General features: G+C 34.0%; 1 long non-coding RNA gene across 3 annotated transcripts in view; it reads left to right on the forward strand.

Annotated features, from left to right (window-relative positions):
• Window positions 1-1899: 1899 nt before the first annotated feature.
• Window positions 1900-22683, forward strand: part of LOC143229913 (uncharacterized) — a 55421-nt gene continuing 34637 nt past the window's right edge. For 2 of the 3 annotated variants that reach the window (XR_013016121.1, XR_013016122.1), the window contains exon 1: window positions 1900-2186. This is a non-coding gene — a long non-coding RNA (uncharacterized LOC143229913). Of the gene's footprint in view, window positions 2187-6160; window positions 6371-22683 lie in introns of those variants that run through there. The other variant, XR_013016123.1, reaches the window with a different exon arrangement.

Genomic DNA, 22683 nt, shown 5'->3' on the forward strand with positions numbered 1-22683 from the left:
ATGGCTGGAATGTGCTCCTTTCCTTTATGATGGTTTTCCAGAAAAAGAAAAAAAAAAATTATTTAGTGCATTAAGGAACTGCCAGTCAGTAGAAACACAGTAAAAGATAGAACATTAAAGATGGAAACAAACATATCAGAACAGCTAACAAAAGATATTGGATCATGTAAATTCATTTTCTTTTGCATTGAGGAGAACACTGATGTTACATCATCAGCTAGGCTAGCCATTATTGTTTGACTTTGTAGGGGTGGTGAAATCTGCGAAGAACCGGTTAACTTGGTAACGTTACCTTAACATACCACAGGGGCTGAAATATGTAAGGCAATAGTAAACGAATTATCCAATCAACAGGCTAATCTTTCAAAAATAGTTTCTGTGACAACTGATGGTGCATCCAACAAGACTGGCAAACAAACAGGTTTTGTAAATCTGTTTGCAAAAATATGTTGGACATCCACTGATAGGTTTTTTATTGTATTATACATGAGAAGGCTTTGTGTGTAAAAGATAGTCTTAAGAAGTTTGAAAAGTGATAGAAATTGTAACCAAGGTAGTTAATGTTATTTATGCACATGCTTTGAAAAAAAAGAATTTCATAATTTATTGAGAGACAAATTCATCGTATACAGGACTGTTTATGTACGACAATATTCATTGGCTAAGAAGAGGTTCTGTCCTTAAACAATTTGTTGAGTGTTTGGATGAAATTCTTCTGTTTTTCACAAATGGAAAAAAGTTCCTTCTCAAGAATTATCTGATGTCGTGTGGATTTGAAGATCAATATTTTTTACAAATATCTCCTCACATTTAAATGACTTAAACACCAAATTGCAGGGATCTGGTAAGCATTTGATATTATGTTTGATAACAAACAATTACAAAATCAAACTGAAAATGTTTAAACGTGATGTTTACAACGGCACTTTTAAATATTTCCCAAGCCTCAAAAAACATGACAGATCTTGAAATTCATGAGAAAATGTACATTTGAAGCTTACAAATTCAATTTTCAAACATCATTAATTCAACTATTGAACAATTTTCTTAATAAGACTTAATAAGATCAGGTTGTATGAAGAAACTATAAAAGTTATAAAATATGCAGACAGTGTAACGTTAGACAAACTGAATCTGAAAATGTTGCAGTGGGCTGAATTGGATAATTTTGAGATGCAACTGATTCATTTACAAAGCAGCTCAAATTGGAAGAAAAAACTTTGCCGACTAAACAACTGATCTATAAAATATTGAAAGAGATTGGTTAATGACTAGAATAACACAGAAAACTGCAGAAAATGAGATTTGAAACTCTGGAATTCTATTCCTGAAACTTTTGATTGTCTGAAAAATGACGTACTTATACGAGTCATTATTTTCAGTAATTAACTATGGAAAGTGTTTTTAAAAAAATATAAACTTTCTGATGAAACTACTGTTGCATGCACCAAATACAAGCGTGATATAAAATATATGTCATTGTTGGTGCAGCAGGAAAAGTCTCACTAAGGGTTAAATATGCTTATTTTCCTTTGTATTATTTTTATGTTACATAATAAGAACCAAAGCTTACCATTTCATAGAATGCTCTCTGTTAATAGTAAAACAATGAATAAACGTAAATAAACAAGATAATTCCTTTTACATTAAAAAAGTCCATTATTATTGTTAATAATTCACTAATTGTATTTCTCGTGAATTAATATGGTTATTAATAACATGTAACGCCTAAAGCTGTTTCGTTTAAAATAATTAATAATAATAATAAATTATAATCCGCTGCTAAAAATTACCAAGGGCACGCGAGAGAATTGTTTAGACGATTATCCCCGATTTGGGCACACACTCTCTTACAGGTTCGCCATCCCTGGGTTATGCGATGTGCCTAGTTGTGTGGATTACATATATTTCCATTTAGTTTACGTGACGTATTTGGGCGATGTGGTGCTTCCAGTTTCCTGTCGTGGTGTAGCTACTCATAAAACTGCTCTGAACTTGTTTTGATTCTGTTCTTCAACTACAAAGTTTAAACTTATAGCTCCGTCATCTCTCGACCGATTTGAGATCTGTTTACAGTTACGGACTCACGATTTATTTGTTTGACTACATCTAAAACCTCATAGTTGGATTTTCATTAATGCTGCCTAGAAGAATTACAATTTGAGGATAGGCTGAAAAAAATCCTGGTGAGTAATGAAATCGAATCTGGTATATTTGCACCCCAACCTTGGTGTTACTAGAGCACAAAATATATAACTAATAAAAATGGGAAAAAAAAGCCCTCACAGATTAATTCACTGTAATCTTGAATAAAAAATTTCAGTTGCCGCGGCTATTGAGGATTGCTTTCCTTATTGTTTAACAATATTTCTAGTTATTTGTATTACGTTATATTTCGATTACGGTGTTTCTCTGGTTCTTTAAGCTATCATTTCGTTAGAAAACAGTTGTAAGTAAAACTGGATTTACAGCATGTTTTCATTTAATTAGAATAGCTATTAATATTTTCACTAGCGTTTTATGTGTGTGTGTTTATATGTATACTTTTTTCTGAATAGGAGATTTCTATCGCAAATTTACAGCTGAATATTAGAAACAACACAAAACTGAAAACGTAAAACAGTTTCAGCTTAGCAAAGAAAGCAGTTCAGTTTAAGTATTAAAACTGAAACTATTAAACTCTTGTATTTTCTGAACAGAGAAAATGAATGGTTAAACAAAAGTTCCGAGTATATAATGAACTGTAGGGTTGTATTTCCTTGAAATAAAGTTTACGATAACTGTGTACTTCCTCGAAAGGAAGAAAAGTTTACGATAACTGTGTTCTTTTTCTCGAGAAGCGCAGATAATTTTGCGCAAAAATTCAAAACAAACAAACCCCTTCGAGAGAACCTTGAATAGTTCCTGGTACAGGATTGCTCATACCAAGAACTCGTATATTAACAGAGCGGAAAATAAACTGTTTATTATTGCCTGTGATACTTTGTTTTCTTAACTGCAATACGTTAAGCTAATTTAAGAACTTGAAACAAAGAATATACTACATCAAATGTCGTAGTTTCTTAACAATGAACAGATTGATAAATATCTGTATTGGTTTAAAACTATTCTTTGTAACTAATAGTTCTCAAAGCAAAAGCGATTAAAATTGTATTGTATAAAAGATATCACTACCCTACAATGGTGAGGTGGTTAGGGCACTTGACTACCACTCTGAAGGTCACGGGTTGGAATCTCTGTCCCGCCAAACATTTTCGCTTTTTCACCCCGGGTGTGTTATAACGTTACCCGCTAAAAGAGTATCCTAAGAATTGGAGGTGGTGAGCAGGCGTCTTTTAATGCTAAATCAGGGACGGCTAGCACAGATAGCCCTCAGGTAGTTTTGCTCGAAATTCTAAAAACGAACAAAAGTTCCGCTAGACAAGTACCTAACTTGTAAAAGGCTCAAGATACAGGTATAAGCCCTGAGATTCAATATTTTTACAGTTTGCTGATTTTAAACACTATCAAATCATTAAAGTTGTTGTTGTTTTGAATTAAGTACAAAGCTACACAATGGGCTATCTGTGCTCTGCTCACCACGAGTATCGAAACCCGGTTTTAGGTAATTAAAGTAAAAGATGAACCTTTATGGGTGAACCTCGAGGGAATTCAATCAGGTCATGTCTGTCATCGTTTTCATTCTGAGCGTATCGAAGCTAGTATATTATGTTGGTGGTTGGCTATGATGTTATAATGTAGTAATGATTGGTGGTCTTGCGAACAATGATCGTATATTGTTTTTTGTATAAAGGTGTCATTTTGTGAGGCATAGATGCAGTGAATGACAATTATCCTCACATTGTTGATAGGCTCAATCACAAACAACTATTAGTTATACTAACTCATGTTAGCAGTTACCGACGTAGCAAAGCTGACGACAATGTTAGTTTTTTTGAATTTCTTAACAGATTGCGAGTCGAGTACCCTAACAACTAGGCCTAATTGAGAGTGTCATTCGTCATTAATTTCCTATTTAGTTGTGTATAATACAGACTTATTGTTGTCAATATATATTGGTATGCCAACTTGTTTAACCTAAGAACGTTTATTTCGCTGTTGTTTTAGATATAATATCATCTGTTTGAGGTTCAATAAATGTAACGCGGTAATGAAGCTACCCCTTTGTTGTTGTTGTTTCTGTTGCTTCTGTTTATCGTTCTGTTGTGCAGGGTTTCATCAACAAGCTATATATCAGGATAAATACAGCAAACAAATATACGATGGAAACATTACCACGTATTTTTATATTAATTCACTGACCTTGTATGTTACGTAAAGGCAAGTATTTACTTACCCGATTGTCGCTACTAGGAAGGTTGTGTCGGTATTATACGCTAAGCAACCAAACACTTGTTTTTTCTTTCATTCGTTGAAGCCCCGGCATTGACCAGGTGGTTAAGGCACTCAACTCGTAATCTGACGGTCGCGGGTTCGAATCCCCGTCACACCAAACATGGTCGCCCTTTCAGCCGTGGGAGTGTTATTATATGACTCTCAATCCCACTATTCGTTGGCAAAATAGTAGCCCAGGTGATGACGGTGGGTAGTGATGACTAGCTGACTTTCCTGTCGTCTTACATTACTAACTAAGGGACGGCTAACGCAGTTAGTCCTCGTGTATTTTTGCGCGAAATTAAAAAAACAAACAAAACAAAATCATTCATTGAAAACTGATTACAGGTAACTGTTGATATAAGCATTTAAAGCTATAAGACACTCTTACTCAAAAGTGTTTCTACACTGTCTATCTCTTCATCTGTCTCTGAGTGGCTGACCTTCCATTTCTCTGATCGACCGTTTCTCTGTCTAACAGTATACAATCACTTCCATTTTTACATTTTCTTTCGTGTTATAATGTTATTTGTTAAAAGTTTGGCTATTAAAATTTACCATTAAATGTATTTTAACTTCTTTATAATTTATTATGTACTCCCAAGTTATGATAGTTATCTAAATGAAAAAGTTACAGTGCACTTCAACGCCTTTTCTTCCTTATCTGTCAGCAGATGTGACCAATGTGATTTCGTTTAACAATAACATTTCAGTTTCAGTAATTCGAGTGGTTTTACCTATTAAATCGTCTCTTGCTGGTATTTGTATGGTTATCGACTAGATCTTTTTCTAGTGTGTACGTTGCAACGCTCAACTTCCTGATGTTATTTGTTTCGAAGTTTTTAAATGTTTCGTTTTCGTATTATCGTCATTTCCTTAAACTTAATTTACTCTAAAGGCTTACAACAGAGCTCGTGTTTTGTTGTATTAAATCCGTTTCTATGTTCTTCCTTTCCCGTACTAACCACCCGACAAATTTATAGGTCTATAATCTCCGGCCCGTCATGGCCAAACGTGTTAAGGCGTTCGACTCGTAATTCGAGGGTCGCGGGTTCGAAACCCAGTCGCATCAAAAATGCTCGCCCTCCCATTCGTTGGTAAAAGACACCTCATACAGAGCCTTGCCACTTCGTAGTAAACAAAATATAATTTATGTTTCTGGTGGTTAGCTGTGTCTATTGTTCTTACGATCGCCAACCTTTTGCGTTTCGTAGCTACAACATCACACCTTTGTTATCGTCCCAGTGTCGACGTAGAACTTCCATATTTGCCGCTTTCACCTTAAAAGTGTAGAAGAGGTCGATATCCTGACAGCAGTGAGTGTTACATTGGAATTGACAAAAAACTTCTTCTACGAGCTTGTCAGTTTCCTCATTTAACATTACCTCTACATGATCGGACACTTACATTCAGATGATTATCAAGCAATTACTTTCCTTTTGGCCATTCACCTGGGACAAATCAATTTAAATATGTAGCAAATGTAATATTGGTCACAGTGACTGTTTGTGACTTATTGCTTTCAATAATCCAGAGGATATCTTGTTTTATGAAGCTCCATACTTGAAATCTCCAATAGCCTTATGCAGAACGTTGTTGCTCCAAGAGATGATGAATGCCCAACCAAACTTTTTGTTATTGCCAATGATGACAAGTGCCTGTCCAGCATGGTTTTCAGATACGTGATGATGGGTCTTTTCTGCCTTCACTCTCTGCTCAATCTCAAATTTTTTTTCTAAACTGATTTTCAAAGCTCCTAATGAAACTATTTATTTATTTCAAATAGGTAAATCTGAGATATGGTGGTGACGAATTATCTCGATGATGGATACAAAGCACCAGTTTATCAATGGATGCCTCTTTTAAAGCTTCTTTTAAGCAATATCATACTTGGTTAATGCCTGTATAGTTGTTATTGAGTTGGAACTTTCTAAAGAGGAACGTTATAATGTGACAGTCAAATCCAGTATTCGTTGATAAAAGAGTAGCCCAAGAGTTGGCGGTTATTGGTGGTGACTAGCTATCTTCCCTCTAGTCTTACACAACTAAATTAGGGACGGCGATCGCAGATAGCCCTCGTGTAACTTTGGGCGAAATTCAAAAAAATAAACAAACAAAAATGAACTTTGATACATTTTCGAAATCTGTAAGTTTTATACACACAGAAATTACATCATAAGTTATTTATACTAAAACTCTGAATCTGGTGAACTATACACTAATTTTAATCAATAAACAAATACACTTGCTAAAACCATATCATACTAATGTATAGAGAGAGCTGTAAATCATTTTATTGACATGATAAAACAGTTTGCATAAGAGTGATACTTAAGCCTCAATAACATTCTTAAAGTATTGTGTTGGGAAGAGAAGTTTTCCTTTTTCTAAGTTTAGGAACAAGAGAAGACTGCCATTGTAATGTAAACCACCATCCAACTCCATCATGCCACTGAATGCGTGTGTGTGTTCATCAGATATTCACTTGAGTTCTTGTTTCTCCTGAAGACTCGTATTCGATTATACCAAACAAATCCTTTTGTTCTAACAAAGACAATAAGTACCTCACTAACTGTGGTCTAAGTTAAAAATACCGTGTTTAGTTGTATCATTTAACATAGTTCGTCATGACTTGTTATGGTTAAATACTTAAATATTATGTTGAGAGATAGATTTCATAACTCACTAATTTGATGTTTAAATATCAATGATTCAATTTCGTAATGCATTAAATATGGAAAATATACGTTTGAGTAATGTCATTATTGGCTCGTACAAAGATGTTTTAGAAAAGGACCATATACTTACAAAAATGTAAGACTATAAAACGTTTAAACAAATAAGTCCATTTACATTAATTATTTCACCCATTAAATAAATATACGAACAAGATGTTTGCTGAAGAATTTCAGACTTTGCTTTTGAACTTTGATATCTGAGTTTTGTACTTTTAGGATTACTGCTGATGAAGTCATACACCAAAGATTAGCATTCCTTGATTTGGTGTGCAATGGAAAGTGCAATGTTGGTCTTTGGTCATTTAGCGCGATGTCAACAGAGTTTATCGTATTACTACTATCTTGGCCTAAACGTTCTTAAACTATTTACCTAAGTCGTGCTAGTAGCGAAATGGCACGAAATGATAGTCACTGCTCGTAAGTTGTTAACATGCGTACACAAAGTAAAATAAGGTCAATTATGATCAGAGTAATCGTGAAAAGAAAAATCGATGAACATAGAATTGGAGCGAAAGTTACGAATAACAGTTCCCAGGTAAAACTTTTAATTACTATATAGCTCCAAGACTGATCCTAAATTTGGGATACGTTAGATAACAAATCATAAAGATGTTGAAATTAGACAATTACTTACAATACAATTGTATTTAAGTCAATATGGAAACAATTATCTGTTATACCTGAAATGTACATGTGATGAATATCTAATATGGAACACAATGATAAAAATATTTCGCTTGAACTGATAGCACCCTATATATTACCAATGTATCGCTTCTACTCATATTTTCACCACAATTGTCCATGGTTACTCCCAAATTAAGATAACAATCAAGTGGTCAAGACCCATTTATTTTATCTCAAAGTATTGCGTGGAAGTGCTTTTGGAGTAAAATAGAAGATAACGATATGGAACACCTAGTTTCTCCAGGTGTTTACTGATATCACTAGTTGGTATCTTCAATAAGAAAACGAATGTTTTTTTATTTGTAACCTAGTAATCCTAGCAAAACAAAATAATAATTCTTTTAAATCAGTAACTGAAACGCAATTTTGCACAAATTTTCTTTATGTCTTTTTAAATGTTTTGCTTTTAAGTTATATTAATTGTTATAAGGAAAATTATGGTTTCTTGTTCCTTAATGGATGTAAGGTTTTTATAGGGCCGCGATTAGTTTCAGTAGGTGTCTGTGACTTGTTGGCGATTTTTTCAAAAATAAATGGACAGCACAAATCCATGTGCTTTAGAATAATACTTATTCAAAACAAGTCAAAAATGTGTAGAAAAAATTCTTACACTATTATTTACCTTAGTTGGGTCTAGAGATTTGATAAATAATTATCTTCTAAGACAACAGTCCACACAGGCTGGTTCAGTCACTTTAAAAACCAACTGACAAGTCGAATTATTAGACTGTATTATTATATGATACCCAGTAATAAATTATATTACATTATTTCATGGGTTACCACATTTATATCCAGAACTTTAAATTATTGCTTAATTTTCTTCGAAGTCCACACAAACAGATTCATTAACCCTTTAACACCCTTTGATAACATTTGATAGTTGGTATTGCTACAATTAGAGCTAAAAGGTTCGAACCCAATCACAGTCTTAGTTTAACTCATTTGATTAATCTATTAAGGCAAAAGGATAGCGTAGCGTTCTTAAAAATCAGGGTTCTAATCTCCTTCACAGAATACGCTCGCTCTTTCAGAAGTGAGGTTGTTATAATTTATCGATCAATCCCACTTTTCATTATAAAAGAACAGCCCAAGAGATTGGCAGTAGGTGGTGTTGACTAGGTGTCAGGCACGGCATGGCCAGCTGGGTAAAGGCGTTCGACTCGTAATTCGAGGGTCGTGGGTTCGAATCGCGGTTGCACCAAACATGCTCGCCCTTTCAGCCGTGGGGACATTGTAATGTGACACTTAATCCCACTATTCATTGGTGAAAGAGTAGCGCAAGAGTTGGCGGTGGGTGGTGATGACTAGCTGCCTTCCCTCTAGTCTTACACTGCTGAATTAGGGACAGCTAGCGTAGATAGCCCTCGAGTAGCTTTGCGCGAAATTCAAAAACTACTACAACTACTATTACGACTAGGTGTCTTCACTGGTAAGTTAGGAATGAATGACTAGTACATATAATCTCTGTGTAGCTTTGTGTGAAATGTAAACTAAACGAAACTAATTTATACTTTTAAAATTCCAACTCGGGAATTCTAGAGATAAATTGAGATCAAGGGTTTGGGTTCCTAAATAATTAGACTGGAATAGTTCAGGGAATAAAAAAAAATTCTCGACATTATTGTCTACTGAAATAAAAACTAATAAGAAAGATAAATCAAGTTGCCTCCTAGTGGCAGAACACTTTCTCGTGTGAATAGTATCGTGAAAATGAATCCAACCCAGTTCCCATTCTTCCCTTCATTAAATTAAATTTATAAAATCACACAACAGTACGCCACCTATAAAATGTATAAAGTTGTGTTTTCATATTTTATCACAAAGCTACTCGACGGATTATTTCTGCTCTGCTCACCAAGTATATCGAAACCCGATTTCTATCAGTATAAATGCGCAGACACATCGCTGTGCCACTAGGGGAAAAATTTATAAAACATACGCAATAATTTTTATTTAAAATGCTATATATTTTGTTGTGATTTCTGTTCAATACAGTTATGTATTGTCAATATACACAAATATTTATATGTGAATAAATTTATGTACAAGGAATTGTAATTGTGAAGAACAAGATATGTAATGATTATACATGTTTTTTTTCTGTCGTGCAAGGTCCTTAAATGTTCATCAAACCACACCAATGTAGGAGAAATGATTTTCAAAGAGCAATTGTTTTCAAGATTTCTCCAATACCCTTTAAAGAAAAGATCTGACAACTTTTTCTGTTGTATATAACTTTATAATTTTTGTTCATGTATATTTTAAAGTATCACTAGTGTCGTGTAAGTGTGCGTGTGAGGCACTTTGTTTTAAAGTATCGTATAGACTCCCACACGAGATGTATTAAAGTGAAATTATGATGACCACCCATGTTTTACTACAAGAATAATATCATGATTTAACATTAAATATTTATTTGCAACCCTAAATTTTCCAATCATGTTTCATACTTATCAAAATTCAATGCAAAAATTTGAGTAAATTATATTTTGTAGCCTCACTATGCCATTTCGATCCATGTCAACACGTTCGGTCAACCTTTACCTGACCACCGTGCATCTTGACAACAAACCCCCAGCGTAGCATTGGTTTATTGATATACAAAATCCAATGCACGTTTATATTTTTTCAGTATCGATCTTCAAACAACATCACTTTTTTATAACATTTGATAACCGCTCACGTGAAGATAAAACTACATTTAGTATACGTTTACTTATTAATTCAAATGAAGCGTCAAAAGATCAATAGCGGCAGAAATGAAAGTACTCAAGAAATAAGTGTGCTTTAGCTGTTTTTGAAGACATCTTTACCACATAATAAGTGTGCTCTAGCTGTTTCTAAAGACATCTTTACCACATAATAAGTGTGCTCTAGCTGTTTCTGAAGACATCTTTACCACATAATAAGAGTGCTCTAGCTGTTTCTAAAGACATCCTTACCACAGAATAAGTGTGCTCTAGCTGTTTCTGAAGACATCATTACCACATAATAAGTGTGCTCTAGCTGTTTCTGAAAACATCTTTACCACATAATAAGTGTGCTCTGGCTGTTTCTGAAAACATCTTTACCACATAATAAGTGTGCTCTAGCTGTTTCTGAAAACGTCTTTACCACAGAATAAGTGTGCTCTAAATGTTTCTGAAGACATCTTTACCACATAATAAGTGTGCTCTAACTGTTTCTGAAAACATCTTTACCACATAATAAGTGTGCTCTACCTGTTTCTGAAGACATCTTTACCACAGAATAAGTGTGCTCTAACTGTTTCTGAAAACATCTTTACCACATAATAAGTGTGCTCTACCTGTTTCTGAAGACATCTTTACCACAGAATAAGTGTGCTCTAACTGTTTCTGAAGACATCTTTACCTCATAATAAGTGTGCTCTAACTGTTTCTGAAGACATCTTTACCTCATAATAAGTGTGCTCTAACTTTTTCTGAAGACATCTTTACCACAGAATAACTGTACTATAACTGTTTCTGAAGACATCTTTACCACAGTTTCGAGACAGAACTAAATAAAGCCATTTCCTTTTACAGGGAAAGTTAATAGAAAGTTTGATCATCTTTCAGTTTTTATATCGGTCAAAAAATCATAAACTTATTTCACAGATAGAGAAAAACTATCGTATCAATTCCTTATTCTTGACTAACAAACTGATAATCAATATCTAAAAGTTTAAACAGTTGATTGACACTAAATACATAAAACCGCCAAATAATCCTGAATATAATGTATAGAAACAGTGATTATCTGATAAATAAGTCGTGTGTGTCGTTAAATTTAATCTTAAAGTGTGATAAGAACTTATACGGTTCTTTAAAGTAGGCGAAGAGCAGCTTATCCTGAAAGTTGTTAGAAGGATAACCCAACAGGACAGCTAATGCAAAAGGTTGTCACAAAAATAATTCAATTTGATGTATTGTTTGAAACAGGAGATGAGCTATACCCAAAAAAATAACCCAACTTGATATATTGTTTGAAACAGGACAAGAGTACCTATATCCAAAAGAATAACCTGATTTGTTATATTGTTTGAAACAGGACGAGAGTAGCTATATCTAAAAGAATAACCCAACTTGATATATTGTTTGAAACAGGAGATGAGCTATACCCAAAAGAATAACCTGATTTGATATATTGTTTGAAACAGGACAAGAGTACCTATATCCAAAAGAATAACCTGATTTGATATATTGTTTGAAACAGGACAAGAGTACCTATATCCAAAAGAATAACCCAACTTGATATATTGTTTGAAACAGGAGATGAGCTATACCCAAAAGAATAACCTGATTTGATATATTGTTTGAAACAGGAGATGAGCTATACCCAAAAGAATAACCCAACTTGATATATTGTTTGAAACAGGACAAGAGTACCTATATCCAAAAGAATAACCTGATTTGTTATATTGTTTGAAACAGGACGAGAGTAGCTATATCTAAAACAATAACCCTATTTGATATATTGTTTGAAATAACTTGATATATGATAGGGGATTCCTCACGTGTTATTGGCTAATTTCTCTTTTAAATACCACCAGTTTTAGCAATTCGCTTTGCTAGAAATTTAGGCATTATTTATTCTTTGTTTCCTGTGTTTTATTGTATAGTCAAAAAGAAAACGTAATTGTTGAAGGATTATTATAAACAAATCAAAATATTTACCTACAATATGAACAGTAACACAAATTATATAGCAAATTGTTCAAAGCTTAACTTGAACACTCACCGTAAACATATGAATCATGACATGCGTAGTGTAGCTTCAAAGAATATCTTGAAATGAAGGAAACAGAATACATAACATTTGTATGTGTTTCTACTTAGAAAGTCTGAGCTACTAGAAACGTTTATATAAATTATATGTATCACAGTTTTAATCACTATTCAATTCAAGGTTCAGTTGTAGATGGTTTGGTGCAAAACTGTACAACGCGTTGTCTGCGCTCCGTCTACCACGGAACATTGAACCCAAGAGATTAGCGTTGTAAACCCGTAAACACTTAAATATATGTAGTCACTTGTCGGCAGTCTGCCAAGCAGCATCAAAATGTGTTGGATGTGGCGGTGAATATCATAACACATTGTGTCCCGAGGAGAACCTAGAACCAAAATACTTTAACTGTGGTAAAAATCATACAGCAAATTAATAAGGAATAATCTAAATATAAAACAATTAAAACTACAATATATGAAATTAAAAAATTCACACTTTCAAAACAACATATAATACGAGAATCACATACAAATCAGAGAGAACATTAACACTGTAAGTGCAAAACGTCGTATCATGTGCAACAATAGTGAAAACAACACGACCCCAGAAAATGGTACACGCTGAAAACAACACACCACAACGAAACACTTAACACAGAATATAACACAAAAGAACTAGGCACTAACACAGAAGATAACACAATACAACTAAAGACGAACATAGAAGATAACACACACAACTAAGCACTAACGCAGAAGATAACACAGTACAACTAAACAAAAACACAGACGATAATACAGCACAACTAGACACTAACACAGACGATAATACAGTAGAACTAAACAAAACACAGACGATAATACAGTACAACTAAATAAAATTTAAAACAAAAAATACACGAAAAGTACTGTAGAATTAATAAAATACACTTACGAAAGTGATAGAGAATATACTCATATAATTTAAGAATTAATTCAATGAACCAGAACCAAACATATAATCCCATCAGTATTATCTGAAAAAACATTATAAAACAAATGTAAGAACATTCGTGATGAAACTCACTTGAAGTGATCTTCAGGGTAACTTCAGGTAGAAACTTCGTTATCTGCTTTATTAGTAAAATGTGAATACACATATCAGCCGTCCTGACATGTATTTTTAGACATAATAACACTTTTCTCATATCACATCGTACATTACCTGTTCACTCACAAAATAAATTCACAGTTCTACGTATCAACATCGAAGATACACTTCCGAAGATTGAAGATGGCACTACAACAGCTAAACTTGATGAGATAGTCATAAATGTAACTTGTATATATCTAAGAAATATATAGTAAGTAGGATGTGTAAAAAAAAGAAGTCAAAATGATTCAAATAGAGGAATTATGATAATAAAAATATAACAGTAAAGAAAATAAAAACAACATCCGCCAATGAAAATATAATAGTCAATGTCCATACAGACAATACATTGTTTGTAACGGTGAAAGGAAATTACTACCTACTGACGAAAGACGTTGACGTCAGCCTACTAAAATACTACAGTAAAACTATTATCATTATTGGTGACTTAAACAGCAAATACGAAAACTTGAACTGTAAATATACACATATGCCAATGGAATAGTATTATACAGATTCCTACAAGACTCTAATACAGTTTTAGTTAATGATGCAACCCCGACAAATATCTCATACGCACATGGTACCAGAGACATTATGGAGTTATGATTGTGTTCGTACAATATGAGTCAAAAATTTGTAAGTTTTCAAGTAGGATAGGATACGAATAGTTACCATTTATCTCTCCTGTGCATCTTCTACCTCACCCCCCTCCAAATAAAAATAAAACAGTTATGACAGAAAGATTAAAGTATAATAAAGCTAACTGGACAAAATATATGTACCGAGAGAAAATCCTTCCATCAGAAATAACAAACAGAGCTGCGAAAACATCGTACATAGATGCATATTGCCATACAGTCTATGTGACTATGGTAACAGCAACAAAACGAACATTACCCATATACCAACAAAAATCAGAAACCACACTCACAACTAATAACCACGATAAAAGACATAAGAAAACTACGCAGGAAAAATATGCAAAATGGAGACCCAGCATCAGAAGCAGAAATAAAAGCAATGAGAAACAAAATAAGAAATGAAATAAGATATCGTGGACCAGTTCTGTTAGAAAAAAATACCCAAAACACTTCTGGACACATCACAAACAACTCTCTTCCATAGAAAATCCTTCCAATAACTAACCGCCCTTAGAAATGCCAAATAAAACAGCACACACAAACATGGAAAAAAATAGAGGCATTTAAAAAAACTCACCTTCAAAAAAACATTTATAACCCATAATTAACCAGGCATGAACACAAAGACACACTTCTTTAACAAAGTCAGCATTTATGTATCCGAATACAAGACTATATTTTCACCAATGTTTTCTACAACCTACAATAAACAAATCTTAGAATCTGAAGCAAAGTCAGAAAACCCGGTAACACAAAGACTTAGGCCCGGTATGGTATAGTGGGGTACGGCGTTCGACTCGTAATCTGAGGGTTGCGGGTTCGAATCTCCGTCGCACCAAACATACTCACCCTTTTAGCCGTGGAGGCGTTATAATGTGACAGTCAATCCCACTATTCGTTGGTAAAAGAGTAGCCCAAGAGTTGGCGGTGGATGGTGATGACTAGCCGTCTTCCGTCTAGTCTTACACTACAAAATTAGGGACGGTTAGCGCAGACAGCTCTCGTGTAGCTTTGAGCGAAATTAAAAACAAACAAACAAACATACCTTCTTTCCTTCTGTACTGGTGTTATCCTTTCTGTTGAATATTAAGTATAATACTACATACTAGGTTTATTATTGTTCTATATTATTATGCATTTTGCTCCAATTCGGCATTACAAGTCTGTATTGACACGAACAGTTTGTTTCACAAGACAGCACCTACTAAGACCAATTTGCACAAATACCCTTTAATTATTTTTACGTTAATGCTGTTTTTAATGTAAATTAAAATGTTTTTAATGTAAAAACGTAATGTTTTTACGTTTACTGGTCAAGTGTTAGGTGGCCTTATTAAATATTTATTTATAAAGTATGTATTTACTGATGAGAAACGCTTAGGCCTATAATCATCATTTATGCGGAAGCGATATAGTTCACATAACATATCGTTTTTTACTTCAACTGTTCGCGATGTAGTTAACTGAATTTTGTAGGAATCTACGGGATATGATCTGTACGTTTGCATAATTGTGTAAAAACTTTGTTGATGCGTTTCCGGGAACTTTGTACGCTGTTGTAATTATAGTGGTTTGTGCTGAGTGAAGTGTTTTTTTTTTTTTATCTTACTTGGCTATGTGTTTATCTGTGCCAAACTTGCATACTCTGTTACTAGTGTTATGTAGATGTTGTACATTTTTATTATTTTCTGATGAAGTACCATAGTTTCTTCCGCTTAGACTTCTAACATAATTCACTCTCTTCCAGTTGTTTTGTAAAGGATTGTTCATCTGACTTGTACATGTTAATTTTGGATCGTTTGTTAATTTAACTGACATTGTGATCTGGTTTCCAGCATGTGTATTTTTGGTTTATTTTTTTTATATTTACTAGTGTTAGGTTTAGTGTTTATTTTGTTTCATATTTACTTACCTTTGGAAACACTCTTAGTTGATTTTCGGGGATGTTAATTTTAATTCTATATTTTTCACAATATTTTTCGTTATTGTTCAAGTTGGGTTTTAGGTTTGTGGCTGCTACTGAGGGAGTGAAAATACTTTTCCAGACAGCTTCGTCGTCTGCGAATTGTGATGAGTATCCGAAGTTTCGGTCTTGAAGGGACATATCGCTTTCCTATTTATTCTACATTTTCTATTTTCCATAAATGATTATTAATCAACGAATAATATCAAGCGGCAGTTCCATTTCTGATCTGCAGAACTCAGATCATTGGCCAATACAGTGTCGAATGCTATCTCAGTATGGAGGAAGGCACGTGACAGTGCACTCATCATTGTTTATTGTTTCTCTTAGTCTTACTAAATGATCTGCATTTGCTAAGCCTTTTATGGATTTCAGGTATTGCCCCCCCCCCGCTAGTACAGGGGTAAGTCTACGGATTTACAGCGCTAAAATCAGGGTTTTGAATTCCCTCGGTGGGTTCAGCAGATAGCCTGATGTTGCTTTTCTATAAGAAAAACACACATACATTTCAGGTATTTTTGAAGTAACATCCAATAATGTAGAGGTCTACTACTAATTATTATCTCTGAGATGTTGCTTACACATCTGCTCAAGCTGATTGGGTGCTAACTGTTTGGTTTATTCTCTGGCTTCCCTTCTTAGTGGAACATTAGAACTATGGTTTGCTTCTAAGAACTGGGGATATACTCTGAGGAGAAATATAAGCTAAATAGTTCTGTTAAGTGTTCATACAGTTTATAAGTACAGTTTTTGAGGAGAATCGTACATATGTAGTTTTCTTCTGGTGTTTTTATTTTGTCATTTTGATGGCACGCTTCACTTCTGTTTCTGTTATTTTCGTTCTTAAGTCTGTGTTTGTTTGTTTTGAATTTCGCGCAAAGATACTCAAGAGCTATCTGCGCTAACCGTTCCTAATTTAGCAGTGTAAGACTAGAGGGAAGACAGCTAGTCATCACCACCCACCGCCAACTCTTGGGTTACTCTTTTGCCAACGAAGAGTGGGATTGACCATTATATTATAACGCTTCCACGGCTGAAAGGGCGAGCATGTTTGGTGCGATGGAGATTCGAACTTGCGACCCTCAGATTACGAGTCGAACGTCTTAACCTACCTGGCAATGTCGGGCCTGGGAAGAAAGGAAGAGGTCTCAGTAGCACCTGCCCTTCGCAGGGCCTTCAGTGAGACCTAAACAGCGATCATGACAACGAAAAATATTCAAATACTGAAAAAACATGAACAAGTAAAAAAAATACAACGTATTTGTCACTTCAAGCGAAGAGAAATCTAAAACTATTGTACAAAAATATACAATAAGCAATTGAACAATTGATAAGAAGGATAACATCAAATTTCCTATCTCTTTTGACACTTATCACTAACAAACGACGATCCTTCTACTTACTAGAACATTTTCCACATTTGGAAGCATCAGAAACACTACGAACACCCCATGATTACTGATGTCTTATGGAGTAATAAAACCCAAGGAATCTATATGTATGTGTATAGAAAAGTGTGGTATTCAAATAAGCTATACAACTAATTTTAAGTTTAGCCTAAAATAAAACAATAATTATATTATAGAATAATCATTTAGGCCTAAACATATCGACCTCAGTAAATGTTAAGGTATATATGTTGACGAAATAAATAAGTCACTGATATATAAAGTAATAGAATTATATTTGATGTGATTTCTTAATCTTCGTTAAAGGTAAATTGAAAAAAATATATATATTAACAATAATCTTTTGAGTTAAAATGAGTTAATAACTTAAGTTTTTTTACTCTTTTTGATTAATAGTACTCAATCTGATCTACTGGTAAGAAAATATTATAAATACTGTTAACTTCGTTTAGGACTGTGGTTCTGGATGGTCTATGTGTTTGCGTCCCATTACTGCAAAATCGCGCTTTGCACTTTACAACTGTGTTTGTCTCACACGAATGACGAACAAATCCCACTATTTGAATCAATCAAAAGTAGTCGAAGAGTTGGCGGTAGGTGTTGTTGAACACCCCTTCCCTCTGCGCTAGTTGTACAAAATTAGCCACAGCTAACCCTAAAGCGCGAATATCCAAAACAAAAGAAAAAAAAAGAAAAAATACATTCGTTGAAAGTTTTGTCCATTATTATTATTATTTATTTAGGAAGCGTTCAGTGAAAATTTGTTTACCCTAGATATCCACGTAAAGCTGTATAAGAGCTGTCTGTGGTAACCATTCTCAAATCTGATAATGATAAAGTTAAATAATCGACTGTTACAATAGTCAAGTCTTGAGCTGCGATAACGAAATAGTGCAATGTGACCGTTCCACTTATAATGCACATGAGGCCCGTAAGTACGGAGCACGATTTTACATCAACGGGACTCAAACCATGTATTTTAATATTCACAATCTCTCATCCTAACAAATAACCGGCACGGTTATTACAGGATCAAAACATATGCAAACAGCCCAAATAAAGGTTTAACCAAGGCTCAGACAAAAGTTAACGAATGACATCCGATCATAAAATATTTCAAGGGAATAACAATAAATAGTTAATTTTGTTTAATTTTTGCATTGCTAACATTCAAATAGAGGACACTGTCATCGAAGATCCTAAAAGTGTTAATTATATGAATATATTTATTAGATATTGGGACAATAATGAATTATTACAAACTGTTGATGAGATAAGTCATTTCTACTGAAATTAATTTCCTTCTTTCTCATTTGACGTTTCCTAAACTTGTAAATACAAACTTAACAGAGAATACCTTGCTCTCGTGATATAATACAAATATATTTATTTCATAGTCGCTGACGTATCTGTGTGGTTATCAATAGTGACTTTTGTACAGGGTGGCCCGTAAGACCCTACTCATCCATATATCTTATGTATCCAGTGTATTTGTGTGCTGTCCCTCATTCTCACTGCATAATATTATGCGACGCCATGTTCTGTGAGACATTTTCTTCAACATAGTAGGGGTTATTGTTCTAAATGCTGCAGTGACAGCTGCCTTCAACTCATCATTAGTATTATTGAATATAACATAATAACATATGAATGGGTAGGGACTTACGGTCCACCCTGTACAATAAGTTGTAAAGATGACATTAACAGACAGGTGTGCAGACGACTCGTGCTGCCACGTGCAGCACGTGGTCAAAATTGTCAGTATCAGGAGGGTAAACTATATTAGGAGCAATTGATAAGACGTGAAACGAGCAGGTGTTTTTTTTCCCTATTCATTTTACTGTTGTTGTTGTTGGTAGTAACCAAACATACCTGTCCTTAATAATGGTGCATAGTCATGTACATAGTTTTGACAGCTGCAAACTGGAGCGTTTAAGGGGAACCACTCAGTTTCCCGGTAACAATTCTTTCATCACGATATTTTTAAATGCTACAATTTTCCTTTGTTTTCAGTATAAATTGCATTGAATAATTCCATCTATTACAATAAAAATAATTCTATCTATCACGTACAAAGTATTGAATAATTCTACTATAACCATAACATATTGAATAATTCTACCTGGTACGTATAAAACATTGACTAATTATTGGATACTAAGGTAGCAACGAGTCTACGAACGCTGCGAAACGTTGAGAATAAAAGATCCTGTCACAGCTTTCATAGTGTCATTGCAAGTCAGTATCCATTTGTCAACATGAATAATAATAACTGAATAATTCTATCAGTTACGTATACAACATTTTTTTTTTCATTTTACCTTACGTATTATATTGATAATATTTTATGTAATTTAACATGTAGGATCACAAATGCAAAAACTAGCAAAAAAAAAAAAAAAGTAATACATTAGTCTATAACGCCACCTTTTATCAAACAATAAAACTAAACATCAACACCATCCAATATTAACAACACATAAAGTAGCATAACGTGTTTCTTGATATAACAATTTTAAAATAAATATTGTTTTATACGTAATAGTATTTCCAATGTGGTATAACATGAGTAATTTGGATAAAATGTAATGAAAAATAATTTACGTGTCTAAATGAAATAATTTTAATCGTAATATAATCACATATACACCTTTTAATCCTAAACCAGATAACTACTTAGAGATTTCATAACCCTAAACTATATAATCACTTGAATACCATTTTACCTTTTAACCAGATATTCACTTAAAAACTTCTTAACCCTAACCCAGATAATCATTTAAAGACTTCTTAACCCTAAACCAGATATTCACTTAAAGACTTCTTAACCCCAATCCAGATAATCACTTAAAGACTTCTTAATCCTAAACCAGATAATCACTTGAAGACTTCATAACCCTAAACCAGATAATTATTTGGTTATCTCTTTGCTCTAAACCATATAATCACAAGAAACTCTTTAACCCTAAACCAGATAGTCAATAGAAAACTTGGAGACCTCTTAACCCTTCTTTCTATGTTCAACACTGACGTTATTTTTCACAACAAGCGACGTTCAATACTGAAACCCATTTCTAACTTACGCTGTTTGCTTTCGTCTCTAACTTCATGAGATAAACAAAAACTTAGTTCAAGATTAACTCACGTATAAAAGATAAAAAAAACGGCCCGGCATGGCCAAGTGTGTTAAGGGGTGCGACTCGTAATTTGAGGGTCGCGGGTTCGCATCCCCGTCGCGCTAAACATGCTCGCCCTTTCAGCCGTGGGGGCGTTATAATGTGACGGTCAATCCCACTATTCGTTGGTAAAAGAGTAGCCCAAGAGTTGGCGGTGGGTAGTGATGACTAGCTGCCTTCCCTCTAGTCTTACACTGCTAAATTAGGGACGGCTAGCACAGATAGCCCTCGAGTAGCTTTGTGCGAAATTTTCAAACAAACAAACAAACAAAGATAAAGAATACAATAATTGACTCTTTCTTGGAATCCAATGCTTCTGACCATAAGACAACCAGAAATATAAAGAGTATATTTAATATTTATATATTATGTCTGTCATTACTATAGTGAATACAGTCTACTGTTTCAGGTATTTTGTTATGTTTCTTAGTTTTATTTTACAATATGATTGTTTTTACACCATATTCCAGTTTTGCAAAGCGCATTTCTTCGTTTTTTATTGTTCTTTTCTTTGTAGATTGTTAAACACGAAGCTAAGTAACAAGCTATCTGTGCTATGCTCACAACGGTATCGATACCCCATATTTTTGCGTAAAAAACTTGTATGTTAAAGTTGGTTTATAATTTAAAACATTTTAATGATGGTCACTATATGAATACTAAAAGGGACCCGACATGGTCAGGTGGTTAAGGCACTCGACTCGTAATCCTAAGGTCGCAGGTTCGAATCCCCGTCACACCAAACATGCCTGCTATTTCAGCCGTGGGGGCATTATAATGTTACGGTCACTCCCACTATTCGTTGGTAAAAGTGTAGCCCAAGAGTTGGCGGTGGGTAGTAATGACTAGTTGCCTTCCCTCTAGGGACAGCTAGCGCAGATAGTCCTCGAGTAGCTTTGGGCGAAGTTCAAAAACAAACTGCTAAAACGTTGATTCTATATGTTTCGACGTTACAACGCCATCTTCAGGAGTGTACCTATAATAACAATGTACGCTATTATAATCTTAACATTATGCAATAAATAACACTTGTAAATACTTGTATGAGAGAACCGGAATTATATTATATTCAAGTACGAGATATAAACTTATTTAAGTTGACAGTAAGTTGTATCGGAAACTGATAATACATCTTAGCGGTTTATTCCAAAGCAGTTTTTGTGTTGCTCTAACTTGTTTAAGGCGCATTTCGTTCGAAAGCGATAAAACGTTCACAGGAACGAGTTTCCGGTTTCTATCTAAGAATTCCTCATTGTTTCTGCCGATCGTAAAATAAGACGAGTGTTTCTCTTACGAACAAATGACTTTACGAAGTACTGAGTCACGGTAAATATATCTATGTCATAATTCAAACCAACAGAACCTTCAACACACACATGTGACTACGTTTTCTTAGCATAAATAACAAAGAAACAGAGGTTTCGTACGAAAATATATGAAAACACAATAAACGATTGAATTTTTTATGTTAAAACAAAATGTATGGTCAATATTTAGACCGAAATATTGCCCATATAATTTCTTTCTCTGTTAAAACAATGTTAATATATATTTTTTGCATTTTTAGGTTTGTTCGTGATACTCTAAGGTAGAATTTGATGTATTAATTAGAGAATGCGACATTTATAAGTATATATATTATGTATGTATTTCAGTTTGATATATGTATTTAAAAGTTTTAAATAAAGGGTTATATGTTTCTTATATCTATCGTGGATTGTTCTATTTACATAACTGAAGCTTTGAGACCGGGTGTGGTCTAATGGTTGTTGTTCCCGAACCGTAAATCCAAGGTCTCATTCTTTGTACCACGTTGTTTAAAAACACGCT

This window comes from Tachypleus tridentatus, chromosome 10 (genome assembly GCF_004210375.1).
Source record: "Tachypleus tridentatus isolate NWPU-2018 chromosome 10, ASM421037v1, whole genome shotgun sequence".
Classification (NCBI taxonomy): Eukaryota; Metazoa; Arthropoda; class Merostomata; order Xiphosura; family Limulidae; genus Tachypleus; species Tachypleus tridentatus.